This window comes from Herpailurus yagouaroundi, unplaced genomic scaffold (genome assembly GCF_014898765.1).
Source record: "Herpailurus yagouaroundi ecotype Mexico unplaced genomic scaffold, PumYag 67525, whole genome shotgun sequence".
NCBI classification, from domain to species: domain Eukaryota; kingdom Metazoa; phylum Chordata; class Mammalia; order Carnivora; family Felidae; genus Herpailurus; species Herpailurus yagouaroundi.
In genome coordinates, this window is record NW_024420331.1 from 1,716,406 (window position 1) to 1,731,420 (window position 15,015).

The 15,015-nt window shown below is 41.3% G+C and overlaps 1 protein-coding gene across 2 annotated transcripts in view; it reads right to left on the reverse strand.

The window, feature by feature from the left end:
• FRMPD4 (FERM and PDZ domain containing 4) overlaps positions 1–15,015 on the reverse strand; it is an 868,248-nt gene that overhangs the window by 851,986 nt on the left and 1,247 nt on the right. For both annotated transcript variants that reach the window (XM_040467604.1, XM_040467603.1), the window contains exons 2-3: positions 8,887–9,088; positions 1,049–1,170 (exon numbers count right to left, since the gene is read on the reverse strand). The gene's annotated coding sequence lies outside the window, so the exon portion shown is untranslated. The remainder of the gene's footprint in view (positions 1–1,048; positions 1,171–8,886; positions 9,089–15,015) is intronic.

The window sequence follows — 15,015 nt, forward strand, 5'->3', positions numbered from 1 at the left end:
CTTTACCATTTTTTAAATAGTTGGGGGGAAAATTCCAAAGGACAATGATAACTCATGATACGTGAAAATTATGTTAAAAACAAATCTTAGTGGGCGTAAATAAAGTTTTACCAGGGCATGGCATATTCATTCGTTGCCGTATCGTCTATGGCTACCTACGTGCTCTACCAGCAGAAACGAGTAGTTGCAACACATACCATGTGGCCGGCAAACTGAAAATACTATCTGGCCCTTTACAGAAAAAGTTTGCTGACCCCGGCATACTGATACAGGCTCAAATTTTAGAGTTTAGAGACAAATATCATAGATTTCAAGTTCACCTCAGCTGGCAATGTGATGTTTGAATATGATCCAACATGTGTGAGCCTCACGTTGAATGAGAATAATAATACTTTCCTTTAAGGATTGGCAGGAGTATGAGAAGTAATGCCTGTAAAGGTTTGGAGCATAGTAGGAACCACTACATAAATCCAATAAGAAGAAGAAGCAATATTAACACAAACTTTACCCCTCAAAATTCTCCCTTTGATACGCTTTGAGTTCCTATGTCAAATGCCTTTTCCTAAAATCCAGGCAAATACACAACTTGAAACGGCTGTCCTGGTCCCTTTCATCCATTAGTTGGGTGATGACAGAACAAGTTCTCATCACATCATGTTTTGAGAGCAAACTGGAGGAAGGTTAATATCTTAATAATTCAAATGTCATTGTACCCAGTCGTGAATTCCCTGAGTAATTAGTTTCCTGGAAAACTGTCTCCTGAGTGATAAAGGTGACACTATCTGAAAAAGGAAATTATCATGACCTGCCCAATCCTCTCTCCAACTCTGTCTTCCCAAGAATGTCACAAAATAAGTTAACAGAAAATGGGGAACATTAAGTAAGTAATTAGCATGTAGAAACGGCCTCCAAGCTACCAGAACACCACTCTTCCAGATTTCCTGGAAGACACTCAGAGTGGCCACATAAACAAAGAATGGCCTTGATGTTTGATTGGCATCCCCACACGCTTCCAGGAGTAACAGACGGGAGCATGCCTGACACTCACCTTGCCTGTAGCCTCCATCGGGGCCTTGACCTCAGCCCTGGCCGCCTCCAGTCCTTCAGAAGATTCTGCCATCCCGGGTGGCTTTTCAGCCTCAGGCTTGTCTCCCGGCTTACATCTCATTCCTGGAGTGGAAAAGAGGTCAATTCTAGCTCTTTTTCTTTGTGCGACCCCATCCTTTTGCCCTCTTGCATCCTGCCATTTTCCCCTGCTCTCTAAGGTGGTTTCAGCTAGATAGTCACTTCAGCCTCCTTAGACTTTCTCTTCGTGCTGAACTGCCCTTTCTATGGTACTTTCTGGGATGATCCACATCTCTCACGAGTGACAAGACGTCATTTTGCTAATTAACATATGGCCTAATTATGGCTGTGTTACACTTTAGAAGACAGAATTAAAGCCTGAAGTGACCTAAGTAATTAGGAGGGGTAGACAGAGACAAATGAAAGCAGCAGCTATAACAGTGGGGGTGAGCAATGACTTGGCCATGTCCTAGGAGGCTGAGAACAACTGGCCATGACTCAGGTGCATGGGCACCTTGGGATCGGCTCCAAGCAGGCTTCTGTTGTAAAAAGGGAGCATCCTATCTAGGACAATATGGGGTTTTCTTTCCTCCTGCTGCTCCTTACCCTCTCCTCCACCATCCCTGGTGCAGCGGTGGTATTCAATAAGAAAGAATATATGAACCAGAAAAAGTCATACCCACAAGGTTGAATTTGAAAATGGTGCTACAGAAGAGACAGGACGGTGGGGGTGGGAGGAATGTGATAGGGGAATTGTTGTTCCTAAGTTGACATGGCTAGAAAGTGGTCCCTGCTCTGCTCGTAAGTCTGTCCTGGGATCAGCACAAACAAGCATGTGATGTGTGCATTGGGTGGGCTCCCCCAAAACTTCACTTTGGGTCAAGAATGTGAGTATAAGTCATTTCTTTAGGACATTTTGGAAACACTGGCAGGGAGTGAAAGAATGAGACAGGGAAGGGAAAAGAGTTGATAGAAGGTATGTTAGCAAGCAAGCTAACACTGTGGAGCTCAAGCCAGCTGGGGAACCAGGGGAGACAGAGTACAACAGGGCTTGGCTCAACTTTCCCTGTAAGGGCAGAGAGTGAATATTTCAGGCTTTGGGAGCCACACGTTGTCTGTCACAAAGGCTCAATTCTGCCACTGTAGACCAAAAGCATGGATAATACATAAATGAATGGGTATGGCGGTGTTCCAATAAAACATTAGTTACAAAACCAGGCAGCCACCCCAACGGCTATAGTTTATCAACTCCTTGCCATAGAATAGCGTTTCTCAAACTCCCATGATGAACTAATTCTTAAAAACTGCCCACTGTCTTTCTTACCGGGTGAGGAGGTTGGAACAGTTATCCACTGATACCCACCCACCATTTTCAAGGGCTGATCTCCCAGATATTGACTCCTGGTCTTTCTAGACTACTTGGCACATGGGCCAAGAACACCTCTGCAGTCTGAGAAGGTGGAGAAGCAAAGGGGCTCTCGATAGGAATCCGTAAGCATGTATGCCACGTATGTGAAGAGTGAAAACCAAGAGGTTGTGGACAAGGCACTGTCAGTGTTGCACCATTTTGACTGATAGGGTAGAAAGACCGCAGGCTTTGGAAGTAGAGAAATCGAGGTGAAAGTCCTGCTTCTGCCACTTAACCTCTGTCTTTCCCTTTCCTTATTCTAAAAATGCATATAATATGGTAAGTGTTGGGTTGAGTTTTGGGGATCTTCTTTGAAGATTTTTTTAGAGTAGTTGTAGGTTCACAGCAAAATTGAGAGGACAGTATAAAGAATTCCCTTATATCCTCTGCCCCACACATGCACAGCCTCCCTCATTTTTAACATCCCCACCAGAGTGGTACATTTGTTACAGATGATGAACTTACACTGACACATCGTCGTCACCCAAAGTCCATAGTTTACCACACAGTTCACCCTTGGTGTCGGACATTCTAAAGGTTTTGACAAATGTATAATGACACGTATCTATTACTATAGTATCATACAGAGTAGTTCCACTATCCTAAAAGTTCTCTGTGCTCTGCCTATTCGTTCCCCACCCCCTCTGCCCCACTCCCTGGCAAACACTGACTTTTTTTTTTTTTTTACTGTCTCTATAGTTTTGCCTTTTCCAGAGTGTCATATAGTTGGAATCCTACAGTATGGACCCTTTACAGATCAGCTTCTTTCACTTAGTAATGTGCATTGAAGATTCCTCCATAGCTTCTCATGGCTTGATAGCTCATTTCTTTTTAGTGCTGAATAATATTCTATTGTCTGCATGGACTGCTGTTTGTTTATCCATTTGCCTACTGAAAGACGTTTTGGTTGCTTCCAAGTTTGGGCAGTTACAAATAAAGCTGCTGTCTATATGTGGTTGCAGGTTTTTGTGTGGACATAAGCTTTCAACTCCTTTGCATAAATACCAACAAATGCAAGTGCTGGATCATATGGTAAGAGTATACTTGATTTTATAAGAAACTGCCAAACTGTCTTCCAAAGTAGCTACAGCCCTTCACATCCCTACCAGTAATGAATGAGAAAGCTCCTGTTGCTCCACATTCTTGCCAGCATTTGGTGTTGCCACTGTTCCAGATTTTGGCCAAAGAGGCCTGTTGTTCTTTTCATTTGTATTTCCCTGATGACATACGATGTAGAGCATCTTTTTATATGTTTAGTTCACCATCTGCACACTGTCTTCAGTGATGTGTCTGTTAAGGTCCTTGGCCCATTTTTTAATTGGGTTGTTTTCTTATTGTTGAGTTTTAAGAGTTCTTTGTATATTTTGGATAGCAGTCCTTTATCAGATATGTCTTTTGCAAATATTTTCTCATTCTGGGTTGAGTTTTAAATGGCATAACAAGCCCTAGCATATGTGGAACATTTGGGCACATTAACAAGAGCTCAGTAATAACTCCTTCCCCAGAAAATTCCAAAATCACATAAAAAGTTAGAGCTAAAAGGGATCCAATGGATCATCTCCATGAACCACTATTTTTCTCCCGTATCCTCCATTTTACATCAACTGTACTCACTCACCCAGGTTAAGTGTGGTAAAGGTGGTGAGGATGAGTCACAAAGGAGATGGGGCTGCAACAGGAACCTGGGAAAATGAATGGGAGGATGAGGTCGAAATAGTAAATGTTTAGTAAGCACCTATTATATCCTAGGCTCCATAGGGTATACATTTAAAAAGAATGAACCGTCATTATGTTTAAAGAATTTATGGTTTGGGGGTGGGAGGGAGAGGAGGGTGGGTGATGGGTATTGAGGAGGGCACCTTTTGGGATGAGCACTGGGTGCTGTATGGAAACCAATTTGACAATAAATTTCATATATTAAAAAAAAAAAAGAATTTATGGTTTAATGAGGGTAGACCAAAAAAGTCCTAAGATGAACAGTGATATTCAATTGATGGCCTACTAAGTGTCAGGGATCTTCCTAGATTCTTTGTATACATCAGCTATAATCCAACTGACAACCATGCAAAGAAAACTGTTGACTTCGTTCCAAAGAGGAAAGTGATGCTCAAGGAGACGAGTGACTCACTCCAGGCCATCCAGCTAGTGAGAAGCAGAGCTGAGATTCAAGCCCAGGGCTGTCCGATTCCAAAGCTCACGCTCTCGCATACCAAGCTGCTGAGGAAAAGCGTGTAAGACAAATCACACATCACGTCACCGTGAAAAGTGCAACCTGGACTGGGAAAAGGACACACAAAGACTTAAGATCAAAAACAATCAAGCTATGAAAAAAAAAAAACAGCCTAATGTTATAACTTAAGCTGGTGAAAAATGGAAATAGGAAAAGTGGGACCACAAGATTGAGGGCTTTGACCGCATGCCTATGGGTTTTGAAGGGCTTTTCCAAGGCAACAGACACCAAAAACTCTCAATGGGATTTCCCCAGGAGCTAGAAACAATAAATTAAGACTCATCTGAAAATATTAATTAAGAAAATAAGTGAAAGTATAATAAGTCCAAGAACTAATATAAAGTTATATGTCAACTATACCTCAAAGGAAAAACAAATTTTTTTTAAAAAAAGTTTAAATGTTTAAAGTATGTACTATTTTAAAAAATAGTGTAGGTGCACCTGGCTGGCTGAGTCAGTAGAGCATGCAACTCTTGATCTCAGGGTTGTGAGTTTGAGCCCCATGCGGGGTGTAGAGATTACTTAAAAATAAAATCTTTAGGGGCACCTGGTGGCTCAGTGGCTTAAGCACCTGGCTCTTGATTTCGGCTCAGGTCATGATCTCACAGTTTGGGAGTTCGAGGCCCATGTCGGGCTCTGTGCTGACAGCTCAGAGCCTGGATCCTGCTTCAGATTCTGTGTCTCCCTCCCCTCCCCTTCCTCACATTCTGTCTCTCTCAAAAATAAATAAACATTCAAAATAAATGAATCGGAATGCAAGCTGGTGTAGCCACTCTGGAAAACAATATGGAGGTTCCTCAAAAAACTAAAAATAGAATCACCCTACGACCCAGCAATTGCACTACAAGGCATTTATCTAAGGGATACAGGTGTGCTGTTTCGAAGGGACACATGCACCCCCATGTTTATAACAGCACTATCAACAATAGCCAAAGTACGGAAAGAGCCCAAATGGCCAATAATGAATGAATGGATAAAAAAGATGTGGTACACACACACACACACACACACACACACACACACACACACACAATGGAGTATTACTCAGCAATCAAAAAGAACGAAATGTTGCCATTTGCAGCTATGTGGATGGAACTAGAGGGCATTATGCTTAGCGAAATTAGTCAGAGAAAGACAAATATCCTATGACTTCACTCACATGAGGACTTTAAGAGACAGAACAGATGAACATAAGGGAAGGGAAACAAAAATAATATAAAAACAGGGAGGGGGACAAAACAGAAGAGACTCATAAATATGGAGAACAGAGGGTTACTGGAGGGGGTGTGAGAGGGGGGATGGGCTAAATGGGAAAGGGGCACTAAGGAATCTACTTCTGAAATCATTGTTGCGTTAGATGCTAACTAATTTGGATGTAAATTTTAAAAAATAAAATTAAACAAATAAAAAGTAGAGGAGTTGATGCATAACAAAAAAAAATAGACTCGTTTCTGAACTTAAATAAATAAATAAAACCTTTAACAAAAAAAATTATTTTTTAAAGTGTAATAAGGGAGAAGACTAGTCCTCACAGGAACTTAAATGTATTATAAAGCAACAAGAATTCAAGTAGTGCAGCAGTGGTTCAAGAACAGACAAAAGTTAATTAATACAAGAGGAGAATCAGTAGCCCAAAAATGAGCTTATTTTTTAATTGAAGATTTAATAATGCATGAAAAACAACAGAAGAGAAAAAAATCATGTTACATATGCTGTTGGAAAAAATAGATTAGGAAAAAAGTATATTCTTATTTTGTGTCAGCTATCAAGTTAAATTTCATGTGGACTTAGGAGATTTTTTTTTAAGTTAACTACAAAAAAATTTGAAGAAATTCAAAGTCCGGATGTAATTTCTGATACAATAGCCTTAGAAAATAATGAAACCTATGAAAAAGGGAAAATACAGAAAGCATTTCACACATCTGATGGTCAAATGAAGGTGGAGTTAAGGAATGACAGTACTTCAGCCCCAGAGAATAAGATATGCCCATTCAAATAATTATAAAAGCTATAGCAACGTAAAAAATATTCAGGCATGATATACTATGAGAAATATGACGTATTAGTTTTCTGTCACTTCTGTAACACATTACCACAACTCTGCTGCTTGAAATGACACATATTTATTAGCTTACTATTTTGGACTTTAGACGACACAGGTCCTACTGAGCTAAAGTCAAGGTATGCAGCCAGGCTACCTTCTCTTCTGGAGGCTGCACAAGAGAATCCATTGGCTTTTCACAACCTCTGGAGGGCACGCACATTCGTTGGCCCGCGGCCCTGCCCTCCTTCAAAGTCAGCAAAGGCCAGTTGAGTATTCCCGTCAAATTGCTCTGACTTCCCTCCAGTCACATTTCCCTCAGAGTCTCCTGCCTCTTTCTTCCACTTTAAAGGACTCTTGTGATTACACTGGACCCACCCAGATAATCCCGGATAATCTCCATATTTAAAGTCAACAATAAGCAGACTTTTTCCTGCTGCAACATTAATTTCCAAATTTTTATGTCACCTGACAAATTACCAGCCTCAAGGAATTAGGACATGAACATCTTTGAGAGTCCATTATTCCGCCAATCACATATGGTTTTCAACAGGTAGAAAAATATACATATATAAATATAACTATATAATAGGGCAGTGGGATGGTGGGTGAATATTTGCTATTCTATTTTCCAAACCCTTTGCATTGTTTAATAATACTTCTATAATCTTCTTTTTAATTTTTTTTAATGTTTATTCATTTTTGAGAGAGAGACAGACAGCATGAGCAGGGGAAGGGCAGAGAGGGAGACAGAGAATCCAAAGCAGGCTTGAGGCTCTGAGTCGTCAGCACCGAGAATGATGCAGGGCTCGAACTCACAAACTGTGAGATCATAACCTGAGCTGAAGTCAGCCGCTTCACCGACTGTGCCACCCAGGTGCCTCTATAATCTTTTGCAGACAAATGAGTGGTGGCTGATGGGGGCAAAATCTGAGAAAGATTGGCTCAATTTCAGCCAGTGTGGTGCTGGGCTAGCACATTAACATGTATTACATTGCTGCAGTCCTTGCTTTCTTTCTGAATGTTTGTAGATTCCTCTCGGTCCGGGACCACCAGGTGCAGCCCTGACCCATCAGAGTGGTCAGCGACTCTTGCCAAATAACGTCCCACTATACCCAGCAAGGGCACGCGACCGCCATTCATTCTTCTGGGCCATTAAATCTCTGTGTGGAGCCTTCCTGTCACGGTGCCGTGCAGAGGTGATGCTCTGGCCTCCCACATGTTTGCCAGAAGACGCTGAGGAAGAGAGCTAGCCAAGGTGGGAGCTGAGGGAAGTGAGTGGGAAGCAGGGAAGCAGGAAGGTAAGCAGATGTTTAGGCATTCGCCTTCTTTACATTTTTTCACAATGAATGTTCTGGAGCAGAGCCAAGTAGTATTTCCATTCAGGGATGTACAGAGGAATATTGCAAGGCAGGCAAGTCACGCTGGGGCAGGGGACGGCAAAGAGCAGGTCACTGACTGGCAGGGACCAACCAGCAAGTCAAGGCTCAGGGGGGAGCCAGCTCTAACGGCCGCCATCACCTCCGACAAGACCGGAACAGAGAAACAACCTCTCAGGGCTATCCGACCTTTGCTATTCACAGTTGGTGGCCCAGGGGCCACGGTGCACCCGTCAGCTGGCACCATGTTAAAATGCAGATTCTGATACAGAGGCCTGCCGTGGGCCTGAGAATCTGTGAGAGTCTGCACTGTTAACAAACTACCAGCTGATGCCGATGCTGTCGGCCCATGGACCACACTCTGAACAGCAAGGTCACCTGGGAATGAGCAAGAGCTACAAAGATTCATGTCCCACCTCCAACCTACAGAATCAGAAACATCCCCAGAGGCATTTTGGGTTTTTGCTTGTTTATTTTGGTGACCAGAATCTTTAATTCCCCCAAATGGGAAATCTTAATTATTTACCTACAGGGTTTATAAGCCCTTTTGTAAGGAAATAACAAAAACAAAAAATCGACACGTCTCAACCATTTAATTTCGAGCACTGACTATACATTCTGTTTGATACCCGAGTGCAAAACATAAAAGGCCTCCCTCGGCTGTGGCTGGTCCTCATAATTGGCACAGCCATTAGGCTGACGTCTATGACAGGTCTTTTATGGATATATGTGGCTTCCATGAAGGGATCCTGGTAAAACATACCTTGCTTAGAAAGAAGTCCAAGCTTCAGCTACCCAGAGGATGCTTTTGCTCTGAAAGGGCAGCTGCGGACCTCAGAGCTTTCTGACACACTCTCTCAGACAGGACGGCGGGGGCTGCGGGTGCTGTCATCCTGCAGAGGCAGCAGGACCACCCCTTGCACAAGCCCGGAGATGCCAAGAGGTAGGAGACACGGGAGGCAAGGCTTAGGAGGGAAACAGCAGAAACAGGGAAAATTATCTTAGTGCGCACAAACCCCTCTCCCAAGAGGAGCATGATCGATGCAAAGATGGCATCTGTAGCTACAGGAATTTCTTCCTTGTTTATGCTCCTTAATATTTGCTTACAATTTCCATATTTACCACCAACATGGTAATAAAGTTGGTACGCATGCATCTGTCTCCCCCTTCGAACTCTAAGAACCCACATCCTCAGAACCTTGTACATGGGTGGAACTGAATAAGGAGCATTCTCAGTATGTATGCCAATCCATAAAATAGGTATTGAAAACATTACACAGGTAAACACATTTCCAGTTCACTTTTCAAAAGGTCTTAACAACTGGGTATGTAAGTGCCCTCCCGTTGAAATGGTGTTAATTTTTTTGTCTTTGCATATACTATTTTCTCTGCTGAAACAAACTGGGAAAAAAACAAACAAGTATTCAACATTTACTAAGAGAAAAACGTGTCTCTCTGGATCCGCCTGTCAAGGTGGAAAACTCTATGCAACATTGCATGTTCATCTGCGTCAACGTAAATCATAAATTACAAGTTGCATTTGCATTTGAGCTAATTTGCATTACTCTGACCTAGTCAGAAAGCTGGGATTCCGTTATGTGAAGCAAAATCATGGCTCTCCTGTTTAGGAGTTTGAGAAATCTATTTTATATCCAAAAGAGCCAATTGCTGACTATTAAATCTGTCCTAAACAATACCTCTGTAGAGGATGATCGATTTAAAATACAGTACAGGGACCGCCTGGGTGGCTATGTTGGTTAAGCCAACTTGATCTTGGCTTAGGTCATGATCTCACAATTCGTGAGTTTGAGCCCTGCATCAGGCTCTGTGCTGACAGTGTGGACCCTGCTTGGGATTCTCTCTCTCCCTCTATCTCTCCCCCTCTCCTTCTCTCTCTTTCTCTCTCTCTCTCTCTCTCTCTCTCTCTCTCTCTCTCTCTCACACACACACACACACACACACTCTAAATAAATAAATAAATAAATAAATAAATAAATAAATAAATTTAAAATTCATGTTTAAAATTCTATGGGCCACCTGACTGGCTCAGTCAGTGGAGCATGTGACTCTTGATCTCAGGGTTGTGGGTTCGAGCCCCTTGCTGGGTGTAGAGATTACTTAAAAACATAAAATGTTTAAATTTTTTAACATTTATTCATTTTTGAGAGACAGAGTGTGAGTGGGGGAAGGGCAGAGAGAGAGGGAGACACAGAATCGGAAGGAGGCTCCATCCAGGCCCTGAGCTGTCAGCACAGAGCCCGAGGTGGGGCTCAAACTCCCGGACCGTGAGATCATGACCTGAGCTGAAGTCGGATGCCCAACCGACTGAGCCACCAGGCATCCCCAAAACATAAAATCTTTAAAATAATCTATTAAAACACTTAACAACTTTAAACTACAAAACTTGTCCTTAAGGAACATCTAATATACATAAATCAAATAATTAACATCGCTTGGTAACACAGTTAACAATACTGTCAAGTGTTTGAATTTGAGGCACCCGAATTCGAAACAAGGGGAAAGGCTCCATCATTTTGTGGGAAAACAATTGCATCAGTCTTTTAATTAGACCAGAAGTAACGATACAACATGTATTTTGATAGAGAACCCACAGGTTTCAACAACTCGGTTAAGCTGGGAAATACAACTGTGGCACCGAGAAAACGCACAGGGGACTGCACTTGTAGCTGCCCTGTTCTTCCCTCCTCCTTCTCCCCAGCTCAGTAAATGGTAACTCCCCGGGGTTTAGGACAAAAAACATGCAGCGATTGCTGATGCTTCCCCTTCTCTCACATCCAAACCTTGAGAAAATTCTGTTACGTCTGTCTTCAGAATATATCCAGAATGTTCTCTCCAACTTTCTTGCTATCGCTCATGATTTCTAGCTTGGATTATTACCATAATATTTAATCCTAAAGTATTCATTCGTTCAAATGTTCATCTATCCACCCGTCCAACAGCTACTGATAAACAATCACTTAAATCAGACATTTGGGTACTTAGGTACACAGAGATTGCCCTTTTGGCCTTTACAAGAGGAATTATTTCTGACCCATCCCGAATCTTCCTATGGTGCATTGTTCTAGGACATAACTGCCAGGTGCTAAACAGTCAATACTGAGAAAATTGATGACTAGGTAGAATCATTTTTCAAGTTGGGATTCTAGTACTTTACTTCTAAACCAGATTAAATTGGAGCAGGTAACTGATATGTCATTAAGTTATCCTGATAGATCACTCTAAATGGTTTTTGACATATAACTCAGAAGGAATAAAAAGAATTGGATGACATTACTATATTAAAATTCTTTTTGCTCCTATCAACTTGAATGAACAAGATGTTCTGCCCTTTACATAACTAAAAATAAAAGAGGGGCACCTTGGTGGCTCAGTCGGTTAAGCATCTGACTCTTGATTTCAGCTCAGGTCATGATCTCAGGGTTCATGAGATAGAACCCCATGTTGGGCTCTGTGTTGACAGCAGGGAGCCTGCTTGGGATTCTCTCTCTCTCTCTCTCTCTGCCCCTCCCCTGCTCACACATGCCCTCACATGCCTGCTCTTTCTCTCTCTCTCAAAATAAGTAAATATTAAAAAAATAAATAAAAATAGGGGCGCCTGGGGGCTCAGTTGGTTAAGCATCTGGCTTCGGCTCAGGTCATGATTTCACAGTTGGTGAGTTTGAGCCCCACACTGGGGTCTGTGCTGACAGCTCAGAGCCTGGAGCCTGCTTCAGATACTGTCTTCCTCTCTCTCTGCTCCCACCCTGCTTGCACTCTGTCTCTCTCTCTCTCAAAAAACAAATAAATATTTAAAATATTTTTTAAATAAATAAAAATAAAAGAGAAAGAACTGATGTTGAACTCTTGTCAGATTCTAACAATGAATACTATCTATCCATGGAAACTTAAGCTAAATGATAAAAAGCCCCATCTCATTAAGAAATACATTGTAATCAAATATTACTTTCATAGTTATTCAAAATTGGGATATTTATACTTTTAATTAGCTATATACTAGTAATAGTTATACAGGTTTCCCTCACTATCCGAAAGTAGAGCATTCCTATGAAACCTTTCATAAGCCGAAAGGGCATAAAGTGAAGAAGCAATTACCATTAATTTACATTGAAAAATTTGTGAGTGTGCCCAGACCCAAAACAACCACTTCTCTTAGGCTTTTCTGATACCTTAGAATATATCTCACCAATAGATGCACAAAATAGATGAAGATATAGCAGAGTTGCTATTCAAAAGCTATGGCTGCTTGATGCTGAGATGCTGAGTGTTATTCCTGGGGAAGGAGCCTGGTGGCGCCACTCTCCCTCGGCGTGAACCCTGCTGAGGGAGGGGAGCTGAGGCTATTTTCTCTTTTCACCTCATTAGTAAAAGCAAAAATCCTCTTGGGATTTCTTTCGGTTAGCAAAAACAAGTGCTAATGTAGGTCTTTTGAAAAGCAAAGTGGCGGTCACGATCTCGCGGTCCGTGGGTTCGAGCCCCGCGTCGGGCTCTGGGCTGATGGCTCAGAGCCTGGAGCCTGCTTCCGATTCTGTGTCTCCCTCTCTCTCTGCCCCTCCCCTGTTCATGCTCTGTCTCTCTCTGTCCCAAAAATAAAATAAACGTTGAAAAAAAAATTTAAAAAAAAAAAAAAAAAGAAAAGCAAAGTGGCATAACGTACACTTTCAAAAAGCAGAGGATACTTGTAATGATTACAAAAAAATGTTTCTCTGGATTGACTTAACATTTAGAACTTTACGACCGCAAGATATGCAATAAATTTAAATACACACACATTTTTGCTGCAGGAAAGAATGATAACCAGTAAGACTTTCATTCCTGAAACCACACTACATAAGAGTAGAATTCTGTAGGTCACGGCTTCTCAGCATAGCACTAAGAACGTTTTGGGCTGGTTAATTCCTTGTTGTTGGGGGTTGCCTTATGCACTGTAGGATGTTTTGCAATACCCCTGGCCTCTTCCCACTAGATGCCAGTAGCCTCCACCCCGTAGTTATGACACCAAAAATGTCTTCAGATATTGCCAAATGTCCCCCAGGAAGCACTAGTCCCTAAATCAGAACCACTGCTATAAAGGATAGAATAGCAATATAATATAAAGCTTTGACTATCAAAGAGCTAGTTCGCTTTTTTTAAGTGGATGACAGGTATGAAAATAATTCCGTTGCATACATTTACGCAAGAGTGTAAAATAACATTTTATAATGCACTGGAAATTATGTTATTTGCCATTATTTAAACTTATGGGAAGAACTTTAAATGTTGGCTTCAAATCCATTAGCCAAAAGCACCCTGATTTTAAAAATTAGGTGGGTAAGGTACATTGACATTCACTTACTAATCTTTTTTTGAAACCCTAATAAAGTACTTTAAAACACTCTCGAGTTTATCTCCTATGGCTCTAATCCTTTTTCCCCCCTTGAGGAACGTATTAAGTTCTTGAAGGCTACCTTCTTGACAAAAATGTAGAAAACTGAAATGAAAAAAAGTATCAGGGCTTTTCAACAAATGTAAAATATTTAGATACAAAGCAAATATTTTTCAAGATTCAATTTGTATAGACTAGTAACCTTTTTTTTACTTCCACTCTCCAAATAACACCTATTCAATTCCAAAGATTTGGAAGAATAGTTTTTTAAAAATTTTTTTTAATGTTTGTCTATTTTTGAGAGAGACAGAGAGCAAGCCCTAGGCGGGGCTTGAACTCACTGAACGTGAGATCATGACCTGAACAGAAGTCAGAGACTTAACGGACTGAGCCACCCAGGAGCCCCCGGAAACAGAATAGTTTAAGAAGTCCAAAGAACTTTTCCATACATCTTTTCCTTAAACCTGTTACACTCACCTAAATAGTGTCTCACTAAGCCCTAATTCTCTCAGCTCAGTTTACTGACAAGAATGCCAATGGAATAATTCATTCTAGCCAAAAAATAAAAATGTATGTAGCGCTTTTATTGTCTTAAAGCGGTTCCACATAAGTTATCTAATATTAATTGAACCTAACTACACAACAGGTAGAAAAGATGTTAGGGGTAAGAAATTCGCTTAGTTTGCAATTCAGTAGCATTTACCAGAGCTGACATCTCCAGACCAATTACACCAAACTCTTCTTCTTTTTTTTTTTTTTTTAACGAAATCCTCATCTAAGTTTCTGCTCATAACTTCACAAGGTCTGGAGTTCTGAGGTGCCTGAAGGCAGATTAAATCAACCTACTGCCCAACATGGCAGAAAGTCTTCAGTTGTAGCAGCCAAGTTTCTTAGTCACTTTACAAGGCTTTGAACACTAAATCTTCCCATCTATATTCACTGAGATATCATTTAATTCACATTAAAAATCACTTTAATTTTGATATATTATCCAGATGTCCTAAGGTTGTTCTCAACGTTTGAATCCTTCCATCACGAAGGACACAACATTAACCTCAACAGGGCTTCTCAAAAGGATGGCCCTCCCTTTTACAATCAAATAGCTGTGGACAACCATACAGATAATTGATTTTGATAATCCAATATAGATCCTTCTCATTCAGCGTCAGTAGAGCTGATCTACATGCCAGTTACTAGGGTCTTCTAAAAACCATTGTTGTATCCCTAAAATTAACTCAGTTAAGGCCCAGACAATACCGTGTCAAGAATTACTTGTTCCTCAAAATAACAACTACTCCCATTTTAACTACTGTAGCGCTAAAGTAACAAAATGCGTTGTAATTATATATTCCCAGCTACTGCTAGAGTCCAGGTCCCCTAAAACTTATACCAGAGCGGGGCGCCGTACTTCAATATTTCTGAGGGTTGGGTTTTTTTTTTTTTCCTTTTTTTTTTCTCAGTGTGGCGTGAATCCGACCTAAACTGACCGTGTGGAGCGCCAGGGCCCAC